The 12,882-nt window shown below is 34.1% G+C and overlaps 1 long non-coding RNA gene across 2 annotated transcripts in view; it reads right to left on the reverse strand.

The window, feature by feature from the left end:
* The window catches only part of LOC135195760 (uncharacterized), a 99,168-nt gene that overhangs the window by 22,865 nt on the left and 63,421 nt on the right, over window positions 1–12,882 (reverse strand). For both annotated transcript variants that reach the window (XR_010310239.1, XR_010310240.1), the window contains exon 3: window positions 8,962–9,075. This is a non-coding gene — a long non-coding RNA (uncharacterized LOC135195760). The remainder of the gene's footprint in view (window positions 1–8,961; window positions 9,076–12,882) is intronic.

Here is a 12,882-nt window from a genome sequence, read left to right on the forward strand (position 1 = left end):
CCTCCGAGTTAACTTCTCAATACCCATGAAACCTTACACACAGGGACTTTCCCTTGCACAAATATAATGGTTGACTCAGTTTTCCCCTGGCACTGGCGGCTAAGATTCAATGAGGCAACTTCTTCGTTCTCAAAGGGGAAAACGAACGACACGTATTTTTTTTTTTTTTATCTCTAATTCCCTTTCTCCGATAGAATTATATAAATCATATCTCGTTTTCCTATTCTGTCTCCGTTGAGGAGTGACTGAACTATACTACTCTTACCTTAGTAGCAGAGTTTGGGAAAAAGCTACTACAAACTAGTTTAATTCCTAATAAGTAAAAAATATATATACATATTTACACACAACACACAACACACACATACACACACACACACACACACATATATATATATATATATATATATATATATATATATATATATATATATATATATATTTAAGAGAGAGAGAGAGAGATTAAATTCATATCTCCTGAATGTCCTATTAAAAGAAAAGTCTCTAAAACGCCAAATAATACCGAGAGAGAGAGAGGGTGGGAGAGGGAGAGGGAGGAGAGACGAGAGAGAAGAGAGATGAGGACTTCCACGTCTTTAGCACATAAGTTTTAAAATGAACATATATTATATGGCCATAGTTCTTCAAAATACGTTTTATTTCTCTGACGGGTGGATTAAGCAGCCCTACTTGAGACTGGCAACTCTATGGTTTTATTTTGTGGCCAGTTAAGCACCGTAGGAATTAGAGTAATGTGCAGGATAATGTACGATAATCTGCCTTGATGAAGGATAAAACCTTGTTCTCGACGCGAGGAAGATTATCGTTTGTTTTTTTTTTTTGTTTTTTTTCTGCGGTGGGCGGTATTGTAGACGGAAACTGGAAAAAAAGCTTAGTAAGAATGCTCATTTGAAGTACTGGAACCCTTTTTTTTTTCAAAACGTAAAACAAATGTTTACATTTCCAAAGTTCAATTTGGTGTTGGGGAATACTCATTCAGGTACTGGATCAGGAAACTACGAAAGTCCCCATTTTTCAAAATGTAAAACTATTTACATCTACAAATCTTACAAAAATGAAAGCGCCGGAGACTTCGTTAAATTTGAAATACTCATTCAGGTACTTGAACCGAGAAAATACTAATGTTCCAGAATTTTCCAAAATGTAAAAATGTTTACATTTCCAAAATTCACAATAACGAAAACTGAAGAGAGAGAGCCCTTTACATTTGGAACACTCATTCTAGTACTGGAACCAAAGGACTACGAAAGTCCCACACTTTTTAAAATGTAAAAATGTTTGCATTTACAAAGTTTACAAAAGCGAAAGCCACTGGACTCAAGAAACTATACGAACTTTCCCTTTTTCTATAAAATGTAAAACTGTCTCCACTTACAAAGTTTACATAAAGACTGCGTTAAATTTGCAACACTCGTTCAAGTACTGGAATCAAAAGCTTCGAAAATCCCATTCTTCCATTTACATTTACAAAGTTTACAGTAACGATAGTGGGGTTGGGGGCGGCGGGCGGGTGAGGCTCAGTTAAATCTGGAGTACTCATTCAAGAGCTGGAACCAAGAAACTACAAAAGTTACCTTTTTTCCAAAATGTAAAACTGTTTCCATTTACAAAGTTCACAAAACGACTGCGTTAAATTTGGAACACTCATTCAAGTACTGTAACCAAGAAACTGCGAAAGTTCCCTTTATTCAGAATGTAAAACGGTTTATATTTACGAAGTTTACAAAAACGAGAGGTGGGGGGCAGAGCCCCTTACCGAAGATTCTGTCGTACTATTTTCTGAAGTCTGAAACGGCCTCCACTCGGCGATCTCTTGCTTTTGAGACGTTGTCTGTCTCTGGCTCTCTTTAAAGGAAGGGGGTGTGGGGAGGCTTTTTATTTTATTATGCATAAGAGATAAAAGAGAGACGTGGCAGCAGGCAAGAGGAAGGGGGGCGGGGTGGCGTTACGCTTTAATTAAGAAACCGGAGAGCGAAAGGGAATCTTTTTAAGGAGATTGACGAGATGCTAAAAAGGGGACCACGAGGCTATTATTATTATTATTTTTTTTTTTTTGGCCAATTTTTTGTAGTGATATTCTTCTTTTGGAAAAGTAATACCTTGTATAAGAGCTCTTTATGTATGTATGTATATATATATATATATATATATATATATATATATATATATATATATATATATTAATATACATATATTATATATATACATATTTATTATTATATAATGTAATTTATATATGCATTAAGCTAGAGATGTCCTTTAATATCCAATTCGCTCTGCCTCGGGATTAACATATTTTTATATAAGTTAAACGAAGGGGATTTTTTAGTGCTAATAATTTCGTCCTCTCCTGGATTCGAACCACCGTACAAAGGAGAAATCAGGACTTCGGCGATGTTATCGATTCGGCCAACATTGCATCTCATCTCCCTTTGGAATGGATGGCGAGAATATGTTGCAGCCTTGAGTTTCTCGTACATTTTTGAGGGCAAGGTAGTTGGTTCCACACCCTCCGTTTCTTGAAACCCACCCCCCCCCCCCCTCCCCACCACCCCCGCACTACCCCCCCACCACGATGGTACCTATTTGTCTACAATAGTCTAGATGGACCATCTATAATAACCTAAGTGGATCATTTTGAATAATCTGCTTTTTCCGGGTTTACTGAGAATTATTATTAATATCATAAAAGAGGTACTGTAATTATTATCAATATTCCCGTAATTTCTTCTCTCATTTATCTGCTTTCCTCTCGATCCATCCTCCTCCCCCACCTTTATTCTTCTCCTCCTCCTTCTTCTCCTCCTCCTCTTCCCTCGCTCCCTCCCACTCACTCTCCGCCTCCAACTTTGGCTCTTAGGAAGTTTAGATTACATCGGCGAGTAATCAAATTACATCATAAAGTTATCAAAGTTTAATATATTCAAAACGAGCCGCTGTTCTAAGCGCCATCTTACGTATCACGATCGTATCGTGATGTGTTTCCAACCGGTAATGATGTTTTTATTTTACCAGGTAACGATATCCGGGAGAATCATATTACCAGGAAATGTTTATTCTTATTTATTTATTTATTTTTATTATACTTTAGATCTGTGTAATGGACCTATTGTAGCGAATTCCGCTAACAATGGTGATCAGTCGAGTGTTGTGGGTCGCACCCGGTAGAGGGAATAAGGAGAGGGGTAGCGAATGCTGAAACAGCTGACGAGAAGGTGAAGGTTTAAGGCCACACACACATTATATACTCACACATACATACATACATATACATACTATATATATATATATATATATATATATATATATATATATATATATATCAGATGAAAGAGGGCTATAATTAATAATATTTAATATGCCATTGTGATGTGATGTGCTGTGACTTTTTTAGAATGCGCAGACAGAGTCCGAAGCGTTGACCTGAGAAAGCTGATAAATCATTTCTGTAGTTATGTGAGTTCACGAGGGCTTGTTCAAGGTGCCTTTGAAAACTGGCTGTGGCCAGTTTATTGAGGCATTACCGAAGAGTTCATATGTACGTGTAATAACTATGTCCGTTGATAATGACTTGGCTTAGCCGAATCTAAGGGAGACTTACGGAGAGGTCTGTGGGAGAAAAACCAGAATGCTGTGATAGCTCTGCGAAAGTGATAATTGTTAAAGTGTTAAAGTTCCAGGCTGCAATGGGTAAGTGTATCATACTTTAGCCAAACGGATGGCTTGTTTGATATGTAAAGATGTTTAATCTTTTGACTTTGTTTTTACAATTGTGTATGTGCTCACTAGTGTGTTCTCCTGTCTTTTAAACAGGCAGCTCTAGTGAGGGGACCGAGAGTCCTAGGGGGCCGAGGGTCCCGTGTGGAGGGAACTATAATATTTTGGAGAAGAGATTTGATGTGACTAATTACTGATTGAGACATTTAAATACTGGGGGGTTAACTGAGTTAGTTTGTCTGTGAGACTTGAATTATTATCTTTACAGTGTTGATCATGTATGAATTTGAGTCATTCAACTAGTATGTTATTTTAAATAAATATTATATTTTTTATAACTCCGACTCTAATTTGATGACTTGTTAGAATGGAGAGAGAGAGAGAGAGAGAGAGAGAAGGCTATGCCAGTTATCACCGCTCATTCTAAACGCATACCACGGTGTCAGCGGATGGGTAACATATATATATATATATATATATATATATATATATATATATATATATATATATATATATAAATATATATATATGTATATATATATATATATATACATACATATATATATATATACATATATATTTATATATATATATATATATATATATGTGTGTGTGTGTGTGTGTGTGTGCGTGTATATACATACACATCGCATAATTGAGATCGTAATTGGTATTCAGGGCGTTATTTCACCGCTGGAGTTCGCAAATGCGTATTTTAACAGGCGGATAAATACTACTGGCTCTAAAAATGTCCAGTTGGCATTTCAACACAAAACTATCCTGCAAACATCGTCCCCAAGGGTACTCGTCCATGCCCGCAAAAAAAAAAAAAAAAAAAAAAAAAAAAAAAAAAAAAAAAAAAAAATGCGACAGACTATGATGTATTTTGTTATACTTTTAGAGAATTACCCTTCTGTAACACTAACAGCACTTGTGTTTGAAGGTGTTCGTGAAGGTGCTCAAGTGCCGGAGGTCAGCAGAAAAGGGTTTATTAATAAATTTTACAAATAAACGGTTATATTTAGTTGAAATATGAGGTTTCGTTGACTGAGAGGCAATGCGACACATAATCTATTTTTTCCATGCTTCAGGGTGGTGGTGGTCTGGGTATGGGTGAAGTGTGAGTGGGTCTGGGCAGGTGGATGGATGTACGTAAGTTATTTAGGTCAAGCTCTCGGGAAGGAGCAAGAAATAATAGTCATTTGGTAAATGGGTGATGTGGAAATTGTGGCTGGGTGAAGTGGATGTTAGGTGGGGGTGGTATAACCACATATATATATATATATATATATATATATATATATATATATATATATATATATTACGTATATATATACTTCAAACTTTCATATACACTAGGGAGCAATGTCCTCATGTAACGATCTCATGCAACATGAATAAATAAACAGTTAATAACTACGGAAATAACGCGATAAACATTGGAGCTCGTGGCCACTAGAATTTATTAAACAAAGGGACCTTTCTGTAATAATTGCTGTCCCCAAATTAACGGAATTTAAGTACCGAGAGAACGCAGAAAAAAAGAAAAAAAAACTCTAAACTTAAAATAAGTATTTTAAGCGAAAAAATATTTGTCTGTGTTATGATGGACAAAATTGACGATTTTATTATTATTATTATTGAAATAAAATACTGAATTTTAACCAAGGCCAAGTGGTGAGACCTAAAGGTCATTCAGCGACGAAAGGGAAATTTAGCGAATATAAGGTTGGAAAGGTGTAACAGGAGGTAAAACTTCACACTTGCAATATGAAGCAATTGTTTGGATGGGGTGGAGAGCGAGATGGAAGAAAGAGAATACGAAAGGAGGTACAGTAAAATGAATGAAAGTGGTTGCAGCTAGGGGCCGAAGGGACGCTTCTAAGAACCTCAAACAATGACTACAGTGCACCGCATGAGGTGCACTGTTGGCCCTACCCAACCCCTTCCACCATACCCACGGCGGGTGCATTGTATTAGAGATGAAACGAATTCAATATTATAGAATATAAGATACTGGAAGCCATAATGCATCATGGAAACGCGATTTCCAAATCCAATGCCATAATGGCAGCGACCATTATTGCTACATAGATTTTTTTATCTTTTTTTTTTTGGTTGGGGAGATAATTATTAAATGGGATTACTTTGGACCTCTTTATGAATTAATTACCTCCGGAATTCAATATGGACAGAGTAATGAAATTGGTACAAAAAGTAATACATGACAGCCTCAACGAATTTTAAAAAACGTAATTAATTACATTTCATGAATTGAATCTACCACCTCGCTACGATTTCAGCGAACAGGAAAAAAATTCTGGGGAAAAAATATATTCCGTTCGCCTTTTGAAATTATGTGTGGATAATAAAAAAAATTTTAAATCGCCTTTGAATATTGGGGGCACAAGAAAAAAAAAACGATCTTCCCTTAAAATATATTGTGAAAAATTCGCGTAACAAGAAAAACAAATCTTCGCATTAAAAATTTCTAACATCCTCTTAAAATCACGCACAAATTCACCGAACAGGAAAAACATTCCTTTAAAATATATTCCGATCTCCTTTCGTAGTATGTGGGGATAATTCAGCGAAGAGGAGAAAATTCTATATAAAAAAAAATTTCTAATCTCCCTTGAACAGTATGTGCAGATAATTCACCAAACAGGGAAAAAATAAAAAAAAAAAAATAAAAAATTCTGGTCCAATCTCCTTTTAATAATAAGTGCGGATAATTCACCGAACAGGAAAAAACTAAAAATAAAAAAAAAAGAAATCCGATGCAATCTCCTTTTAATAATAAGTGCGGATAATTCACCCAATAGAAATTTCTTTTTAAATCCGATCCAATCACCTTTTAATAAGTGCGGATAATTCACTGAACGATAAAAAATCCGATCCAATCTCCTTTTAATAAGTGCGGATAATTCACCGAACAGGAAAAAAATCTAAATAAAATTCCGATATCCCTTTAATGGGATGTGAGGATAATTCACCGAACAGAAAACAATTTTATTTTAAAAATTCCGATCTCCCTTTAATATATGTGCGGGTAATTCACCGAACAGGAAAAAATAAAGAAAATAATAATAATAATAAAGATCTGATCTCCCTCTAAAAGTAAGTGCGGATAAATTCTGCAAATTCTTTAAGAATGGCTCCTTCTCCGTCGGCGCCCAAAATGGGGCAGATTTATGTAGTCTCACCTTAGAATGCCGAGATTTTCTTTCCAAATAAGGACAACCATTTTCTATCCCTCGAAATACATTAGAAAATAGACTTCCTTCCTCCTTTAACGGGCCCCTTGGCACCAGCTTCTCGTCATTACTCTGTTCGTCCAAAGTTCTTTATATTTCCTCATTCTTCTCTTTCAGTAATCGATATCGTTTCATTTTTCTTATTTCGACATCGTAATGTTTTTCGCAATACGATAAAAATAGGACCTGGAACATTAATGGAAAAGATAATATCGACGTGAATAACATATTCTGCTGGAATAATATGTTTTGAACTATACGCGTAGAAAACGTTGATCAACGTTGAGATTTCGTATGGGAACAATTGAAACGTTTCCATCGTTTCTTATTGAAAATCGTGTTTACATTTCATCTTTGAAAACGTCACCGACAGATTACAATTTTCATACTGCTTACTAATTCCAGTTTGAAATTTTTTTTATTATTGGTTTTTCTAACTCAAAAGAAATGATGTCGAGATGCAAAATATGCAACGTGTACTTATACTTATACTTGAATTTACATTTATACATATACTTTATACTTATACATATATTTGAACTTATGCTTATACATATACTTGAACTTATAATTATACATATACTTATACAACGAAGAATACTGGGAAAGTAATTGCGTTTATGAAGCCTCAGGATTTGCTTTGACTTTCGTCTAGATTAACACTTTTTTTGTTTACGTTTATTATTCCTCCTTTATCATATTTTCACGTCGTCTTCAATTTATTTCATCCAATGTGAGGTGTAGACTCTCTCTGGCATCAAACTCTGAAGGAAAAGGAAAATAAGACAGAAGACTGTAGTAGGGTAGAAGGGGTGGACGAGGGTGAGATATAATACACACCTGAGGGATGATCGATATTGGAGAGAGAGAGAGAGAGAGAGAGAGAGAGAGAGAGAGGAGAGAGAGAGAGAGAGAATTTCAAATGAAGAGGGGGACTGAATGCAACGGCAATAATTAAGCAGTTGCGGGAAATGAGATGAGAATGAAAGAGAATCATTTCGCGGTAACCGAATGGTAGCTGGAGGCTTATGATATATATATATATATATTATGTTATATATATATTATATTATAATATATATATTACTCCATAATCTTCGCGAAGATTCTGCATATAGGGCGCCACTATTTTGGGGTAAGGGAAGCTGAGGGGGAGGGGAGAGAAGTGAAGAGGGGGGATAGGGGAGGTAGGGGCCAGTTTGGAGGGGTGGAGTGGAGAGGTTCACTGTAAATGTATGGATTTTGGATATGAAAGATCCCGTCTACTTGGAATGCAAAATTCCAGCCGCCCTTCCCCCCACCCCCCCCATCCCCCTCCCCCACTACCGCAATGTTCTTCATGGTATGAATGAATGTTCTAAAGGTTCTTCCAAGAACGCTTGTCCATTGTTCCAGGCTCCATGACAGAAACGTGTCCAGTTTTCTGAAGGTTCGTTTTCTTCAATGGCTTTTTCCCGCACAATCATTTCATTTCTAGAGCCACGCCCCCTTTTTTTCGCGCATTACGGTTAATGACTGAGGTTTTGATTCTGCTAAAGGTAATATTTCCCACGATGGACTTACATACGTTTATATTAAAAACCGTTCTTAGGATGACGTACTTTTCTTAGAAAGATACTGACAACACTTTCCTGTTTGCGATGGTAGGTCATCGTTGATTAACCTGCCTTATATATATATATATATATATATATATATATAGAATATATATATATATAATATATATATATATACATATATATAATATATATATATATAATGTATATATATATATATATATATAATATATATATATATATATATATATATATTTGTCAGTGACATCATACTTGCAAGTCTTAAAAGTAACGTACAAAACTATCTACCCAAGCTTCTAAAAGTAATCGTAAAAGTACACGTTACAAACTCCTAAAAATAATATCCAGAGGTACCTGGCAACCACCCGAAGGGATTAATCAAAACTTACCTTGGGAGCTTCAGAAGGTAGAACTGTTATATTTGCCCAGAAAAGCATCCGATGTGAAAAGACAGGATTTTCATTATTATTTTTTTTTTCTATAATAATCCGCCATTTGGTAACCTGCACAGAAAGAGGCAATATAATGACTGTTGTTTACGCGAAATATATATATATATATATATATATATATATAATATATATATATATATATATATATATATATATATATATATATATATATCTATATATATATATATATATATATATATATATATATATATATATATATATATATTACGCTATCAAAATAGAGTGATTTATAGACAAAGCTAAATTTGTGACTAACGTAACATCGTCTTTCGATGGCACTCGGAATATATGTTTAGGTAATAAAATACGATGATATCCAACGTGGTTAGAACAGAGTACATTTGATGACTACAAGATGAGAGAGAGAGAGAGAGAGAGAGAGAGAGAGAGTTCATCTCGTGAACGTCAAGAATAGATTATTTGTGCGCAGATTCACGCAGAGCAAAACGCAATTTTTTAAGCTACAAGAAAGAGAGAGAGAGAGAGAGAGAGAGAGAGAGAGAGAGAGAGGAGAGAGAGAGAGAGAGAGAGAGAGAGAAAGCGAAATTTCTAATAACCAGCCGAAACCATTTATAAAATGCTGCCATCCACATTCCGATAAAACTCACATTGGAAATTTAACACCAGTCAGCTATTCAGTTATTTCTTTTTTTATTCAGTTATTTTTTTTTATTAGTTTTTTTCTTCTTTTTTTTCCTGCTCATCGGTAATCTGAAAATACTTCCATTTTTTTTTTATTCGTCCCGTGAAAACTTTTTGTTGTAATCGAGCGGACAAAATGAAAATGCATCTTTATGCACATGAATACACCGGTCTCAGTCTTTCTCATGATATATATATATATATATATATATATATATATGATATATATATATATATATTATATATCAATAGAGGGATCCACAGTAATATCTTGTGTTTATCGAGAAATAATATATTTATACAAAGCTTATATTTCTCGATAAACAAGGATATTACTGTGGATCCCTCTATTGATTTCTTAGAAGCACGATACAGTGTTTTTATATTGCATATATATATATATATATATATATATATATATATATATATATATATATAGTGAAAGACAGAGAAACAAAAACAGCAACAACAATAACAGCAAAAAGACGAAGTAAATACCAAAAACATTCACTAAAAAAGAAAGAAAAAAGAAAAAAAGTCCCACTACAGCATGTAAGAGGACTCTTCCATCTGGGACTGAATTCTTTCATAATTGACGCTAATGATTGACAGCCACGGATCTCGAATCTTTTCGAGCGGAGCCCGGCGTTTGTTCGGAGTTTGCAAAATCGAAAGGCCAAAGCAGAAATGGTCACTCGATTCCGTCAACAATTTAAAGGGGGCGGTGCGGACGCATGCGCCATGTTTAGAAGAGTCGGTTTTTTTTTTTTTTTTTGGTTAATTCATCCCGAGAGAGTAACTGGTACTTTGCAACACGAGGTGTATGTCGTTTGATTTACTTTCGAAGCGACGAGGTTCAAAAATTAAATGTAAACCAGATTAAAAACTACAGACCTGCTTCCTTAAGAAAGGAAGTTTATATTGCAGAAAAAAACATCATTTATTTTTAAAGTTTGATCTTCAAAATAAAATGTAAATACAGTTAAGTTAAACGAATTTTGGGATGTATAAATCAGATAAAAAACTACAGACCTGCTTCCCAAAGAAAGGAGGTTATATTTCAGAAAAAAACATTGATTTATTTTTAAAATTAGAGATTTAAAATAAAATGTAAATAACAGTTAATCATATGAATTTTGGAGTATATAAATCAGATAAAAAACCACACTGCTCCCTAAAAAATGGGAGTTTATATTTAAAAAGAAACACACACATCTATACATCCTCAAAATCAGAGGTTCGAAATAAAGTGTAAATAACAGTTAAGTCAAACGAATTTTGGGGTATATAAAACAGATAAAAACTACAGACCTGTTTCACGAGAAAGGAAGATTATGGGCCAGAAAGAAACAACATTCAAAGCTTTAAAAATTTCAAAGGAATAGTCGTTTAACTATGTACTCCTCCGAGGAGTACCAGTTTCCTCAAAGCAATTAATATTCGCCAATGGTTCACTTTATGTCTCTTTTGTTTCCATTTCTGCTTTCTATTGTGTTCTAATTTATGCCCCTATCTTTTAATCATTTCTGTAGTTCCTGATTATTAATTTTTCTTTATAAGTGGCTCCAAAAGATGTCAGACTCTTGTGCTAAAATGAAGTCTTTAGGAGTAAGACTCGGAGACAGACATTTTCCCTCACCTTAATATTAATCAGACGGCGTCGTCTTACTACCAAGTTCCTAATTTATGACTGCCTCATTCCGGTTGGAATCAGAGAATTTTAAAAAGGAATAAATAGTCTTTTTAAGTCAGTCCCAGTACTTGATATCTATACTCATGTTGCGACATGGTGCTCGGGAAAGATATTCATCGCGAGGTCTCCTTCAACGCCCCTTTGCAAAGCCTACAGTTAAACTCTGATATTGATGTTAAATGCATTTGTAATCATTTATGTTAACTCACGGTACCAATTTGAATGCAGTAAACCTATAAAGCTTTGTTGACCTTTTAGGCCCTAATTCCTCTATGGGGGCTGCGCCCCTCTGCTATCAAGGTCTGGATATGTAGGCTACGACCCCCTTCTCCCCTGATAGTCAAGTCGAAAGGGCATAGGCCTCCTTCCCCCTAATATTGTGGGAAGCCCAAGGGGCGGGGGTACCCTTTGGGCTCTAATTCCAAAAGGAGCTGTGCCCCCTGCTATCAAAGACGGGGTAGGTGGGCTACGACCCCTCCTCTCCCCTGGTAAGTAAGTGGAAAGAGCATAGACCTCCTGCCCCATTCTCAGTCGGGGCAGGTTGCCCCCATTACTATTGAGGGTACCTTATGGTCCCCGTATTGTGGGGAGACTGTTTGTACCAATAGAAATACTTCTACATAGATGTCAACTCCGAAAGTTTTAATAAAAGAGACGATATGAAAATGGGGGTTATGACCCCCTTGGAAAAGGTCGAATTTCGAATTTGGGCTGAAACCTCCCTGGGAGGGAGGGGAGTATATGGTAAAATTTGGTAGCCCTAGCTTTCATAGTATAGGCGTGCGTAGCGAACAAACAAACAAACAGAGAAGAGAATGTCTTATAAATATATATATATATATATATATATATATATATATATATATATATATATATATATATATATATATATATATATATATATATATATATATATATATATATATATATATATATATATATATATATATATATATATATATATATGTGTGTGTGTATAATATATATATATATATATATATATATATATATATATATATATATATAATATCATTCTATTATTTATATATGTATTCATTATTTATTTGTTTGTTTATATACCTATTCGTCTATTTACTTATTAATTTACCTAATCTATTTATGTGAATTATTTATTCTATTACTTGATTTAATTAACATATTTAACTGTATAATTTATTAATTGATAAATACAAATAATAATTATCGTTATATATATAATCCTTATATATATATAAATATATATATATATTATATTAATAATATTATATACACATATATTATACGTTAATAGTATATCTATATATATCTATACTATATATATATTATATATATGTATATATATACAATATAATACTTATTAATTAATTCATTCATTTACATATCTATTTATTCACTTATTCTTTCATTCATTTATTTACTTACTAGTTTAGCTATTTATTTATTTCCAGCGTAAGCGGACCAAGATTCCACCGAACCTAGATTCCAATGGACCTAAATTCTAG

The sequence above is a fragment of the Macrobrachium nipponense genome, chromosome 16 (assembly GCF_015104395.2).
Source record: "Macrobrachium nipponense isolate FS-2020 chromosome 16, ASM1510439v2, whole genome shotgun sequence".
In the NCBI taxonomy this organism is placed as follows: domain Eukaryota; kingdom Metazoa; phylum Arthropoda; class Malacostraca; order Decapoda; family Palaemonidae; genus Macrobrachium; species Macrobrachium nipponense.